This window comes from Falco naumanni, chromosome 10 (genome assembly GCF_017639655.2).
Source record: "Falco naumanni isolate bFalNau1 chromosome 10, bFalNau1.pat, whole genome shotgun sequence".
Lineage (NCBI taxonomy): Eukaryota > Metazoa > Chordata > Aves > Falconiformes > Falconidae > Falco > Falco naumanni.
The window spans coordinates 6,863,322-6,878,837 of NC_054063.1; the positions used below are offsets into that span (position 1 = coordinate 6,863,322).

A 15,516-nucleotide genomic window follows, 5' to 3' on the forward strand; every position below is an offset into this window, starting at 1 on the left:
CTTTACTGGCAGCACATACGCTTCTTTTTAAATTGCAAATGTTATAATGAAAAAGAGTTATACCTCCATTTTAGCACTGAGTTTCACTAAGTGCAGGTTTCATGTTTTATAACATTGTGTTGAAGTCTGAGCTGATCAATTCATGTGAATAATTTCAGTGGTTATATTTATAAAGTGTAAAGACTTCTGCTAGTCAAATTATGTTTCCAAGGCTTCTTAGCCTTTTTATCCATTTTCACCTATTATGACAGATTTATTACTAATCCTAATGATAGCATTTAATGTAACTTCCAGATAAGCCTATGGTAAAAATCAATGCCAATTCTTACAACTGCACCCAAATTTATTATTCTAATTAGTGGTAGGTAATTAATTGGCAACAAACAACTTCTTGAATGGATTTAGCACCCTCTTTGAATATAAATCATCTCTAATTTTTTTCTAATTCATCTTTTCAAAATTATTTATAGGTACCCAATATACTCAGGGCCAGTTTCTACATCAATACAATGGACAGTAAAACTCAACTCTCAATAAAATGATTTAGTGAAGAGCCATAGAGACAGCTCTTATTTATCCTCAAGTTGCTTTACATAATATTAATTGCATGAAAGAGCCTTGTAGATGTATGATACCGTATTTGCACTGAGTTTAGAAAAATTTTTAGCTTAGAAGATGCAGAATAGCTTTAAGGTAGCTGAGAATCAGACTCATGATTTTCAAGTGAGCACACTTCCATTGTAGATCATTCCTAAGGTAATACAGGTCTATGAATATCTGGTATTTGTAACTGATGTGGCAAGCTAAAAACTTAGCCAGATTATTTGCTCTGTGTTCTCTTTTCCCCTTGATTTTAAGTCCTTCTTTTCCAGTAGAATCATCGAATCATTTAGGTTGGAAAAGTCCTTTGAGATCATGAAGTCCAACTGTTAACCCAGGACTGCCAAGTCCATCACTAAACCATGTCCCTAAGCACCGCATCTATGCATTTTTTAAACACCTCCAGGGATGGTGATTCCACCACCTCTCTGGGCAGCCTGTTCCAATGCTTGACCGCCTTTCCAGCACACAAGTTTTTCCTAATATCCAATCTAAACCTCCCCTGGCACAACTTGAGGACATTCCCACTTGTCCTGCTACTTGCTCTCTGGGAGAAAAGACCTGTCCCCACCTGACTACAACCTCCTTTCAGGTAGTTGTAGAGAGCAATAAGAGGAGGAGACTCAGGGGGATCTTCAGATTGAACTGCCCCAGTTCCCTCAGCCGCTCCTCGTAAGACTTGTGCTCCAGACTCTTCACCAGCTTCATCACCCTTCTCTGGACATGCTCCAGCACCTCTACGTCCCTCCTGAAGTGAGAGGCCCAAAACTGAACACAGGATTTCAGGTGCATCCCCACCCCTACTGAGTACAGGGGGACAATCACTTCCCTTGTCCTGCTGGCCACACTGTTTCTGATACAAGCCAGGGTGCTGTTGGCCTTCTTGGCCACCTGTGAACACTGCTGTCTTGTGTTCAGCCAGCCATCAATCCCCACACCCAGGTCCTTTCCCACCAAGCAGCTTTCCAGCCATGCTTTCCCAAGCCTGTAGCATTGCCTCTGCAAGCCAACTTCACTAGGACAAAAGGTTAGTTTAGTATGAATCATTTAAATCTTTAGGAAACACTGCTAAAAGTACGTTAGTCCCTAGCTTTCACAAAAGTTAACAGCTTAGTTTAAAATGGTATTTTAATTTCCCTCAGTGGTTACCCAGTCATTACAGTTACTGAAGTCTAACAATTTCCCCAAATGAAGTCAGTAACATATAATGCAAATTACAGCCCTGAAATATTTCTCAAAACAAAACAACTTAAGGACAGGTACGCTGTAGTCAGCCAGATATCCTGAAGTGTACTGTGGAACACAGAACTCTGTTAGCCAACACCAATCACCCCTTCTATTTTCTAATGTTTCCATAGTAAAAACTTAACTGTTTTGTTGACTAGGGATACCTCACTAGTGCTACTTTTCTGATAGATGATACCTATGAGTCTTCTTCACCTGACCTGAAACCAACAATGGTCTCTCTTTGCTATTTACTGAAACTTCAGTACCGTCAAATTCAGTCTGGCATCTGCACTCTGGGATAATGGAGTTACCCAAACAACCAGCCTCCTCAAAACTAGTGCTACTCTAGAGAAAATATTTAAAAACAAACAGCTTGTGCCTTGTTAAACACCCATCGAGCTTATGCAGGGAGGTCAAATGAAGACCAGTCTGTGAAACTTGGAACTAAACATTGCAGTCAAGCTACTGCATTTTGGAAATCTTATGCATTCACCAATATAGAAATGTCTATAAGGAAAGTAAAAAACTATAAACACTTGTAATATATAGGGTATGATGTGTAAATTAACTACAGCTTCATTGCACCTATTTAAAAGGCCACATAAATCATTTAGTGTTAAGTGCTGCACCAATGTTCTTCTCAGATCTTTATGTTTTTCTGAGAAATCCTCACTATAAGCTGTCCCTCTAAAAACGTCTGGAAATATTATACCATCCCAGAATTACTGGCAGACTACAGAACATAAGAAAGACACAATATAAAAATGACAGACCACTTTGGCTTGCTGATTAGCCTAGGTAAAATCTAGGATAAACTTATCATATATTAATTTTCTTTACAAAATTAGAGTTTAAGTAGGGCCAGGTCCTTTCCAGCCTCTGTCAACTGAAGGGATAGTCAGAAAGCAAAATGACTAGTTCAAACCAATTTTGTGGATTTTTACTTTGCCCCTGGTACATTAAATTGCTAAAACAGTAGCTGTCTCAAGAAGCACATAAAGCCATTGAATTCACAGAAAGTAAAGGCAGCAGTAACAAAGAATATAATTTGCTGGCAGAAAGAAGAAAATGCTAAATGTACCCTGCTATAAACAAGTTAATGACAGTATAAGGCTGCTGACTGGCATGCATACAGGCAAAGATGAACAAACAGTATGTTAATATTAATCACAATGATCACCAAAATACCTCTGTTGAATTTATATTTGTATAGTATTTATTAATTCATATTTGCAACAAATACTATTGCATTAGTAGTGTCATTATAAACTAGTAAACCGACTAAAAATTCCAAAACCAATTAGCTTGGTTAACCCTGTGATATTGGTATATTCAGACTTAAACTGTTACAGACTCAGATCAGACTTGATGGACTTTGATCCAGCTCGAGGAAACCACCAGACAGAAGCAGGCAATTTTAGCTACTTTACAATTCAGACAATGTGGTAGATGGGGAAAAAAAATGCTCTCCCCACTGGCCCTGCTTGAGAGTCCATTCATGTTGAAGTGGGAGTGGGGGGCAGCCAATATAAACCTACTGCTCCTACATTGCTTCACCCAAATGTGGTGGCATGAGTTACTGACATGCTTATATTTTTTTAATCTCCATTTGACCACTGGAAAACCTAGTAATGAAGGTGAACATCAAATTCTGCAAGTGGAACTGATGGAGCACTTGTTGCCTTTTTGTGTGTTTTTTTTTTTAATATTCGTCTTTTTTTAACTCTGTCCATGTGTAAGAGTCTGTTACTGAAGGTCAGAGATAACCCATTTGCAACAATGTTGATCATCATATCTAAACAACTCTGCTTCCCTCTGCAAGTTCATTTCAGCAGTCATATGCAATCCGTCAGCTACACCGGCCTAGACGTTCTCTGGCCTGAGATTTCTCACTTAGCCAAACTTGCCAAACCATAAGGCAGTTTAGTGCTCTGCACTAAAAAAAATTATAAGACCATCCAACGAATTATCTCCTGTATAAGCCTCTGTTCATTTTTAATTATATTTACAGAATATCAATGTGAGATAAGACAGAAGAGCTATAAATGAAGTAAAAATAAAAAATAAAAATAAAAAATCCACTGACCAAGCTTTGTGAAAGATATTTGTTCATTTGTTCTGCAGTGAGTAAGGAGATTCCCTTCATTCCTCAGGCAAATTGCTCTTTGATAGCTGGATGAAGTAGCCATTCCCTCCCCTGAAATAAGAAGCTGTTCTCCAATGCACAGACAAAAGCAGTGCTGAGGAGGCAAGATCCCACCGCTCTTGTTCTCTTTCCAAATGACAGTCTTCATCTTGCAAAACCATGAAGCAGTTACAGTTTTTCTTAAAAATTAGTTACCAGAGCTGAGAGGTCTTAGCTTTGTGCACAATGATGGAATCCATGACTTTGTACTGTATTTAGTCCAATGTAAGCAGAACAGCATAGCCTGATGGATCATCACAAGAGCAGATCTACTCAGCACATTTTTACAGCTTTCCAGGACTTTTAAGTCTGACTTGATGACTGTAAGTACGTTGATAATCTTGAAAGGATGTTGTCATCAGCATGGATTTAAATTGCTAATTACTGGGTACACACAAAGTTCTCACTCCCATAAACAGCTGGGCATGTTTCCTGCCTTATATGACCAAAAAGTCAACAGGGCCATCAGCAGGAAAGAATGTGCTCATGATATTAACCAGAGTTCATCCCAGTTCACCGCTTCCTGATGCTCAGGCTACACTCGTAATTGCAGAGGACAATATTCCTCATAGATTTATAAGAACAATATGCTGTAAGACGGAAGTCCTTGTAAGCACCTAGCAGGGAGGGAGAAATAGAAATGGAAGAGAGAAGGAGAAAAACAACATTGGAAATAATTTGGGGCCATAGACCATCGAATTGCTCAGACACAATCACAAGCAAGGACTAATTTGGAGACTAACATGAGAGTCCATGAAAATAGTGCCAGTGCCTCATTGAACATTTTTTTTTCCTCCAAATCTGCCTTAATTTGCAGTTTAATAACAAACAGTACAGCTCTCTGTGCCTTTTTCAAAGGAGTTATGACATGCATTATGAGCAGCACCATTAGCCTTTCACCTTTTACTATTTACTCATTTAGGGTCCTAACCCTACTGATTTAAGTAAAGCCTGGATTACTTAATGAAGGAAGCAACAAGCATTTTACAGAGTCATGAGATCAGTATCACTCAGGAGACTAAAGAAATTTGGGGACCCTCAGTCACATCTATTGCACAGCAGCTCTAGCTAAAACTGTCAAAAAACGAGTAAGAAAAGGGTAGCCTGGTGCTGGCTTTTCCAACTTTCACATTGGAACATTAGCCTTTCAACAGACAAGTTAAAAAGATGAAAACTAGCAACACAGTGTCACAAACACTGGAATGAATTGGCAAAAATACCTTAAGTAGTCTTATTCAAATAAGAAAGCAGTTTCTCATCCAACAAATCCAATGTTTATGTACATATAAACTTCTGTGTAAGTCAGAGGACTGAAAATTGAAACTTATGTCATCAAATCCACTCTTCTGATACCAGAAGCAACCAGATCTTGCTCTTCAATTGCTTAAAAATAAACACTAAAGATAATTTATTGTGGGTTCAAAAGTGTTCTATTAAGTGGTTATGATAGAATTGCACTGCTCCAGTTGTTAGAAATTTCTTATTTCTAATCTACATTTCTTAAAAGCCTGTTCATTCCCATTTGGTTTCATCTTTCCTTTTAAATAAGAATTTAACTTCCAGTGCATTTCTAGAAAGCAGAAACATGCCCTCAGCTTCAGTTTGCCCAGACTTAAACAGAATTCTTTAGGTTCATTTTATGAAACTCTGTTACTTTTCACTCCTCCTGCCCTAAACAGCCTGGTAGATCTGTTGATGCTGTGAAATCCGTTTTTTACTGAAAGACTTGACAATATGCTTGACAGCAAATGAAGTCTCACAGTAAATTGCGCAGTGACATTAGTACACCCTTACCTCCACCGGAAATATGTCACTTCATACAGTGTAGAACCAATCTTTCTGCCTTCATCGCCACATCTTACTGGCAAATGCATAGTCATCGTGTTATCAACTAGTATACATAGGTCCTTCTCCTAATTTTTTCCCCCATCAAATGAGCTACAAATTGTTGCAGACTTTCTTGTTCTCAGGCCCTAAATGCACAACCTTAAGATTTCAATTACTCCTCCCTTTCCTCCAATACTTGAAGTCTACTTCTAACTCTGCTTTCAAAAATAACCCTTGCCATTACCACTTCCTAATTTACCCTTTGACTAATAGCTACTGTTTTCTAGTAATAAACTAGTATATCACTAGTAATTACTAGTAAATTACTATGTGTATAATCTTCACCAAATTACTTTTGTTAAATGGGAAATATAGGGAAATAAAATTTGCCTTATCAGAGAACGATAGAAGATTATTCAGTACAATGCATCTTTGGTTCATGTTTTGGCATCCCATTTCCTGCTTAATCCCAAACATTTAGTTACTCTTTACTACAATTTCTTCCTTTTCCTTTCCAGTTATCTCTTATTCAACCCTCTGTCACTCCTTAGGTACAAGCACTATGTTTCACTACTTTCCACTTGCAGTCACTACAAAATTTTGCTAGCAAGTTCAGCAGCCTAGAGTCATTTTCCTGCCTTTTGTAGATCAAGTTGTGTTTTTCTTCACCCTCAGATATTTTTCTTTATCTTTCCATGCACCTGACAAAGTCAAAACTAGATGGTTAGCGTTCCTGTCTGGGCAGAAAATAAAGTCTTTGTTCAATCAGGGTATTACGACAGTGTTTGATACCTAGTACTTACTGATTGCATAAAGTAAGCATTTCTTACCACCTTCTCTTTTCATCTGCACGGTTATTGAATTCAGATAGCATTCATATATATTTAATTGCTTTCCTCAAAAGTCCGACTGGAAAAAGTATAACTGGCAGTATATACTAGATTGGAGTCCTAGATAGTCAAATCGCCTCTTAAAAGGCTATTTAATAAACACAGACCTGCTGTGTTAGTTTGCCCAGATGGACCCTTCCTTGTACTTCAGATTAGGATACAATAACACCAATTACTCTTTGTGTGTTTATGGATGTGCATGCATATACCTATGACATTTCCCTTCCCTACACACTACATCCCTCCCAAACCACACATTGCATCTAAGGCTCTGATCTAATTGGAATAGACATTGTTTCACTCCTGCCTTTTGAATGCAATTCAAAATTCTGATTTCTCTTCCCTTTCCCTCCTTCTGCTGATACTACTATTTTATTCTGTTTATGTATCTACTGCTCAGTTGCCAGAGAGAGATCCCTGAGCCAAGCAGAAGCACGAGATATTTGCAGTCTATTTGCTGTACACACCCAGACTTGTATTTTCTGAATTACTTAGAGCTTGTGTGGTCCTCCAGCCACAATAAATTTACTCAGAGCAGCAGAGTGATCTAGTGGATAGACTCCTCGAGTAGAAATTTAAAAAGTTGAGCTCCATTCTTTGCTTTCCTACTAATATTCTGACAAGTTTTGCCACCTCCTGCTAGACTGTCTCTCTCCTCTACTTGGTCTATGAAGTGACACTTTCTTGCTTTTGCACTGACTGTTGTGCACAGTGTTCTGATCTTGATTGGAGTCGCCAGATGCTACTGTAACACATGTAGCAGAAAAAGGCAAAAAAATCTAAGTTTATCAAAGTAGTCCTGAGAGTTCTGAAGGCCAAATAACCAAAGGAGAAAGGAAATTAGCAGTTATCTTTACTACCGTAAAGTTACTTTTGAATGAGGGACAACAGCTGAAGTGTAAAGAATGCCTGAGCTATAACAGGCTCATCAAAATATAAAATCCAAAGCAAATGGATTCCAAGACCTGAAAAAAAGACAAGAGTTCAGAAGGGTTCTTCAAAATGCTGAATGAGGGGTGGAAACAACCACAGCCTGGTTTCCTGGTAAAAGTAAAGATGAGTGGATTGGAAGTCCCACAGATTGCTCATTCCTTGGAAATAATTAACTAGCAAGAACTTTTCACCTTACTACTGTTCACAGTAATTCTGATCATCTCAGATGTAAAAGAGGAACAAGTGAGAGCGCAAATCTTGCTGACAAGAGCCCAATTTTACAGGTATCAGTCTCCATCTTCAGAAAAGAGCATGTGAAAAGACTTACATACCATGGAGGACAGAACCAGGTGGCTTTTACAGGGACTGAGAGAATATTACAAATGATTACAAGACAAGACAACAGAAGAAAGATCTCTTCTTTTCCCCCTTCTTAGTGCGTAGGCTGAAACAGCATACCTATTTATTCCTCTTCATTTAAAGAGAGCAAAGTCTGGGTCACTGTCAGTGAATCTCTGGCACAAATGAGTTCTCCATGATTCATAAGGTTATATACAGGCTCTACGTTTTGCAGTGCATTACAAACAGGACAATGTTTTCCAGAAGAAAAGAATCATTCTGGTATCACTGCACAAAAATAAGTCAATTATCTCTTCTTAATTATTTATTTAGAATTAATAAAATCTTGCTGGCCATGAAAGGAACCTGAGAAACAGCTAACAGGAGTGAAAATTTAGTGACACCATTTTTTTTTGCAATTATACATCCCAGATTCAATGAATTAGCCTCTGGCACCAAGTATAAACAAACAGGTATTTTATGCGAGTACAGTGTTTTGCATTAAAAACCAATTAAGGGATAAGTGGTACAGGTTTTCATCCTGCTATAATGCTCTATGATACCTCACATTAGAGCAAGCAAACTGGATGTGAAAATGTATCAGAAATGGAAATAAGGAAACATTCCATAATATTAAATCTGTTATCACACCAGGCTTAGCTAAATTGCTTCATATAAATTACTGTGGGATAACAGAACTTCCTCACAAATGGGAAATACATGTCTGATACACAAAAAATAGCTGTCTTATTCACTGAATGGTCTCTTTTCCTTTCCCTTTGTCGGTCTCTATTATAAGAGTAAAGCCTCCAGAGGAAGGAAGAAAGCTCTCTGTGTATTTGTCAAGTATCTGATTAACAATCCTTTTCTGCTGCCATCATGTAACCAGAAAATAAGATAACTGACTTCACTGTATAGACATGAAAACACAAGTAGATCCAGTTTTCTATGTGATTTCTATGTTCCACTGTTTTCTGGAGTGCAAGAATAAAATCAATTTAGCTTTATTAAAGGATTTTCATCACTTCATAAAATTTTCAAAGCACATGCTCAATGGTTTCTCAAAGTCCATCAGTTGTCATGCAGAATGTACTTTTCTGTAGCTGCCACTGTTACAAAAATTCAGGCGGGAATCTTGGTGGTAACTTGGCACACTGACTGCCTTTGCTGTGCAATTCAGATTCTACCTCTCACCTGACGTGTTTCTAAACAGACTCAAACAATGCCATGAAACCCAGATCCTAAATCTGAAACAATTGAAAAGGATCAAAACTGTGCATTTTGGGCCATCTCTAACTTGAAGGGAAATGGAGTTTCTCTCTCCAGTGTCCCCCTCCCCAAAAGTTGCATTTAACTAAATCCATTATAAGACTGGAGATTATCCCTAACAAGGAAAACAGTTGAATCTTCCTCCTGAAATCAGGAGACAAGAACCAATTAGGTAATTTCCATTTTCTGAAAAATATAGCATTTCTCTTCAATATATTCCAGAAAAGAATAATTTAAATAGATGTGCTTTTCAAAAAGCACTGACAGGTACTCCTGTTCTCCATTACCAATAAAAGAGGTATAAATCACTGCACCCACACCCCCAAACCAAACAAGAAAGTGCCCCTGCTTTCCTGCTTCTCACCACTGCAAAAGCCAAAGACAACCCATTTCCAGTGGACAGGAGAAAAGAAACACCAACAAAGTTATTTAAGGCTGGTCAGAAAGCAAGCATTAGAAACAGCGTGAAGGTGGCACAACTAAAACAGTAACAGTTCACCACAATTTCCCACCTTTAAATTACATTCAATTGGCTATGTAGAAGTATATTTAAAAAAAATCAATACTAAATGCTGTAAACTTACTCCTACAATTGAATCAGTGAAAACAACATTATACATCTTCTGTCTACATTTTGCCAGATATGAACTGACAATAAAGGTTGTGTGCTTATGTCTTTGCTTTTCTCTTCCCTCCCCACCTTTCCCACCACCTCAACCCTCCAGACATCTGACTTGGATTCAGAGGTTTTGAAGACTTGAAATACTCCAGATTGCACTATTCAGGCCAAAGTGTGATAGTGCAGCTTTGGAGAGCAATACTGGTAGAAGTCTCATTGGTCCTACTGAGATTGGAGAGGGATGGGACAGTATCCTCTTCCTGTATTCAGGATGTATCACCTCTGTTTCAGGGCACCCTTGATTACTAAATATACAGTTGGAATTTCCATCAAGCATAACCTTACTGGAACTAGTCTTTCCTGTATTTCACAGCTGCCTGGAAAGATGGCTGGTGATAACCAGAGTGAAATTATGACAGGGCATATGCTAATCAAGTCATTATCTTACCTGTATCAATATCATATGTATATGCTCACTTGTGAAAACACACATGGTTTAAATGAAATTCCATGATGCCTCATAGGGGGAAAAAAAAGTAATTACTAGATCCAGGAGACTACAAACCAAGTATCAAATTAGATTAGCAGTGGGTGGCCATTTTCTGAGTGATTGTTTTGTTTCCCCCTTCCCTGCCTTTCTTTTTTGTCAGATCAGTTTTAATGTACCAGACTTAACTTGCAGTCACAATGAGAAGTGCACATATATGCAACCCATGCTAGTCAAAAACCCAGCATCCATGGGTTAATAACAGGCCAAATATCTCCTGACTTAGACCATGAAGTAGTTTCTTTAACACATCTTAACTCCATATCCCATCTGCTAGCCATTTGCTATTCTAACATTAAGTCTCATGCAGTAAATTCTGCTAGGAACATTTGCCTATCAATGCATATAAACATATATATTCAGAAAAATATTAGGACTTTTATACTGAACTTAGGCTCAAGCCATCACTTCAAGGGATATTTTTAAGAAACAGAAGTTGACAGAGAGAAAGACCTTCCTCTGCTGGTTTCAAATACTTCAGTGGAATAGACAAGAAACATTATCTTTATGCAGAGGTAAAACAGGTATCTTTGAAATCTCAAATATTCAAACAGAAGACCATTTCTCAGCCAATTGTAGTCAAAATTCCTGTTAATCTGTTGCACAGCTTCAGAGTTGAGAAAACCAAATGTGAAGACTTGATAAACAGTCCTACAACACCTCTTTATTTCCCTTCATTGTATTTGCAGACCTAAGCTGTTGTGAAATGATCATCTTATGCTTGTATACAAGGTTCATTCAACTTTCTACCTTCATATTTCTTGAGGACACTGCAGAAAGTAAGTTCTTAATGGAATTCTTTAGGCCATGCTAAATAATCTCTGGGTCACACTACTGTCAGCTGGGATACCCTTTGATTGCCTCATCACTCAGTGCACTACTTGTCTATCCCTTGCGCAGGTGTGTAATAATGACAGCATTCTGAGCACCACAGCTTCACAGGCACCCAGGAAAAAAAGTTGGGAGAATAGTGTTATGGCAAATATCAGTAGTACTTTACTGTCCATTAGAAAAAAGTTTGACTATTTCTGACATAAAAGAACCTCTGAAATCCTAACATGTCTTCTCTTGTGTAACTGTAGTAAATTAGCTAATCTGTACCACATTTATCTGCTTGAAGTAGAAAAACTTGTCCTAACAAGCTGCAGGGATGTATACAGACCTCTGATGATAATGGGCTGTTTCCACTGTTAAAGCTCTTTGAGGTATAAAACATAACTAGGCTCACTTCTAGTTATAGATTACTTAATGACCGCATTTGGGAAGCAGCACTGCTGTACTCCAGCACAAGAATGATTTGGGGCTATATATAGGTTCAAATAAAGCTAAGGTTAACATACCTGCAGAAAGCATGTATGATTCTTGTGTTATATTTGTGAAATATTATGCGTGTTCCATCTTACCAGTTTTCTTTCCCGATTTATTTAATGCCTAGGTGATTATATTTGCCAAAGACATTTCTTCAAAGTATGAAGCAGGTAATAAATGTAGAGGCATATGGGAAGTGTTAAAGGTGGCTTCACCTGTTCTTCATACGGGCTTCCAAGTAAGCAGACTTTTACAACAACATGGGCATGTGTCCACATACAAACACACATTGATGGAGGGCATAGATGAAATGCTTAGTAGAGTGACGTGACACCAAGCATAAACAAAGCTAATACACATGGAGGGACAACCTCCCTGCGTGGTTTTCTTTGTAACCTTTGTAAGCAATTCTGAGAAAATCTCAGCTCAAGTGTCATTGTCAAAAGCATCATGTATCGAAAATGGAAAGAGCAGTGACACAAAAGCATTCCTTGAGACACACTGGGGGGACCACAGGAAAAATAGTTCTATGTAAAAAATAAATTATAACCCTCAAAGAGAATAGATCACTCAAAAAATGCCCACAAAAGAGAGAAGTAGAGAGGACAGACTAAGAATGGAACTAAGTTTTTGAAATGTATGGAGCCACTGCATTTTTCCAAACGCAGTTTACAGCTTCTTTCTGGAGACACAAGATCCTGCACAGATTTGCTAGAAAAATAAACTGAAATTAAGTTTTCTATGCTATTGCACTATGAATAGTGTACTGAATGTATATCATACATATCCTGACATTGTATCAAATTAAAAAGCAGATAGCCAAATGCTGTCCTAAATTTTAATTAAAAAAAAAAAAACAACAAACCACAACTTCAGAACTCTCCAAAGACCTTCCCTGTTTCTCTCACAAGCACATACATGTACACACCAAAAATTAAATTGTAAGCAGAGAGCAGTATCATTTTTAGATGCTGGAAAGTTCACAGAGATAACAGGAGAAATGGCTTGAACTCTTGTCTCCCATTATAAAGAGAGTAATTAAGCTTTATTACTCCAGTTTCCCACCTCCTGAGGACATGGGGCCTGATTCATCCTACTTGGCACTAGCAAAAGCTGAGAGTGGGTGCAGCTGCAGTATAGCTCTGACCCTACTGCAGACAAAGCAACTGTCAGTCTGCTTTAGCTTTCACCTCTGCTACCATAGTCATTATAGCACACACAAAGCACTGGTGATGCTGTGTGCCTGCAAACTTCCTCCATGCGTGATATTCTGGCACATCTAAGCTTACGTGCTATACTGCATTGGGATCATTTGAAGAGGTGTGTAAATTGATATTGAGGTCTCAATTTAAATAGCAAAAAATGCTCAATTTGAGCTTTTACTGAGGGCTCTGCATTTGAAGCATCTGGAACTACAGTAGAACAATACTGTGTCTGATGCACATTTTTAAATACCTACCTCTTTTGCAGCAGGGCAGAGTTGTAGCAGTTTACTCAGTTGGACTATCTTCACACTTTACCAAGAAAAAGGTCAATCTGTCACCCTACAGCTGAACCACAGAGAACATTCAATGCAGTTCCAGCCCTTCTTAGCAGAACAAAATGCTTGGGGGAAAAAATAGCTTATTTTCACCTGGCAGTAGCACACTGTTTTCTTTCCAGGTTGTTCCTGGTTCTTTAGCCAAGAGCAATACAATCAGACTCTCTACCCAGCAAAACCAGGAGTGTTTCAACGTAATCACTTCCTGATTCATTCTCACAACATAAATACAGCCCTTACCCCTTCACATCAGGACTGTGCCACAGGAAGTTTCCACAGCCTTAAGAAAAGTTTGTTTCCTTTAAATGAGATAGAAAAACCAGCTTTATGCCTGAACCATTATTGAGGGAAGGTTCTATCAAAAGAATGCAAAAAAAAAAAAAAAAAGTGAAGAGACATTGCCATATTTCTCCATAATGACTTCCCACTAGGTGCACTGAGCTATTTAATTTTATTAAATAGTAGCATAAAAATATTGTTACCTGAAATCTGGAAGTCTGAAGACTTCAATGATATTCTCAAGATTACAAACCCAACTTAAACACCTGTGAATAAAGGACTTTTGACTGTTGCAGGCTGAATGCTTGTAATATTCACTAGGTCACTGCCAAGGTCTCATCCTTTAAGTCTTAAAGACAGGACAGTATGTCAGATTTTATACTGAAAATTTTAGCCTTAGTAGTTTGATCTAAATGAATTAAATTTGAAAGTGGCTTTTAAAAAGGTGTCATTTTGCATCAATGGCACAAAACAAAATTTCTGATCTTGAATTCTGAAGCCACTGCCCCAGAATTTTCACGCCTGGACTGTAAGTCAGCCTGCAGACAACTATGGCTCCATTACTTTGGGATCCTGACAAATAAGAGTAACAATCTGAATAGGTATCATTAGCTGAATTTACTGCTTACTGATTCTAATATTTTCCTGCCCTTTGCTTTGTATTCCACTCTCTCCCCGCACCCCTCCAACACCCCCCCACCCCCTGCCCCCCTTCATGCTTACCCAGAAGCAAACTGGCTAACACATACAACATTTAAATCAATTTGATCAAAGTTTGGAAAACCAGTTGTCATGGTTTAACCTGAAACCAGGACACCAGTCTATAAATACATTAAAAGTATAAACATTTTTGTAAAAAGGTGAAGAAACAGAAAGAAATCACCTGCTGCAAGCAGGAGATGGAACTACATTTCACAAGATTCTTTCCAAACCTCCTTCTTTGATTTAAATAAATCTCGGAAATCAAAGGTGAATTAGTGAAGTCATTAGAACAGTAATTTCACATACTGAATACAGATTATCCTCTTCACATATAAACTGTTTCCCCTCAATGAAGATGACACAATTCTAATTCCAATCTAATAAAAATCTAATTCTAATAATTTCACAGGATTAAAAAAAAGAAAATTTTACACAAAAAAAAAAGGGTAACATTCTGGCTACTTTTTCAAAGCTGCTCAGCTATGCTACAAGGGCAAAAGAAGGTCAGAATCTTCTGTGATGAGAATATCTGAGGCTCTCTGGCCACAAGCTGGAAGTAGTCAGAGAAGTCACAGACCACCCTGTTCACTGCCAGTGTGGTGACTCTATTGGCAGGCTTGTGTGTTGGGAGACCACAGACCCTGTTAAAACTTACCATTTCTTTCTCCCAGTTAGCACTACACTGTGTTCTGCAGAATATTTTTTAAAATTAAAAATTTGATGGAATATTGCACTGTGAATGTTTGTTTCCTGGCTAGTTAGAAGCCATGGATGCATAATCATGTAATATCCTTTACTTTTCAATTTATTTACTTTAAAAATACAGATAAACCAAATTAATTTCCCCTTCTTGCATAAGTAGTATCAAAAATATTTTTTAATTGCTGTAACAAAGTAACTTACTTCCTGCATCAAGGCTCCAAACTGGATCTAAAGTTCATTTCAAAGTGCAAGCTAGTTAAATTCCAAAAATGAAACATTTACATGTGCCCAGATGATACTGAATGAGACATTGTTGCCCTGTAGCACTTCCCAAAATGTTGCTTTCAGCTATCTTGCTATCCACTGAATAACCTCAATCTACTTTGATACCATTTCCTAGTTCTCCCCTTCTTCCTCCAATAATTTTCTCAACTTTCCCCTGTTCTGCTCCTGTCTATTCTGAGCTCAGTCCTGCTGCCATTGAAGATAATAGAAAAATATTTCCATTAACTTCAGTTGGACAGAATATTATGTTCTTGATGTAGATGT

General features: G+C 37.9%; 1 protein-coding gene across 4 annotated transcripts in view; it reads right to left on the reverse strand.

Moving 5' to 3' along the window:
• INSC (INSC spindle orientation adaptor protein) overlaps positions 1–15,516 on the reverse strand; it is a 120,173-nt gene that overhangs the window by 67,504 nt on the left and 37,153 nt on the right. The window contains exon 2 of one of the 4 annotated variants that reach the window (XM_040609398.1): positions 13,204–13,288. The exons of the other annotated variants lie outside the window; for them this stretch is intronic. The gene's annotated coding sequence lies outside the window, so the exon portion shown is untranslated. The remainder of the gene's footprint in view (positions 1–13,203; positions 13,289–15,516) is intronic. 4 annotated transcript variants of the gene reach the window in all.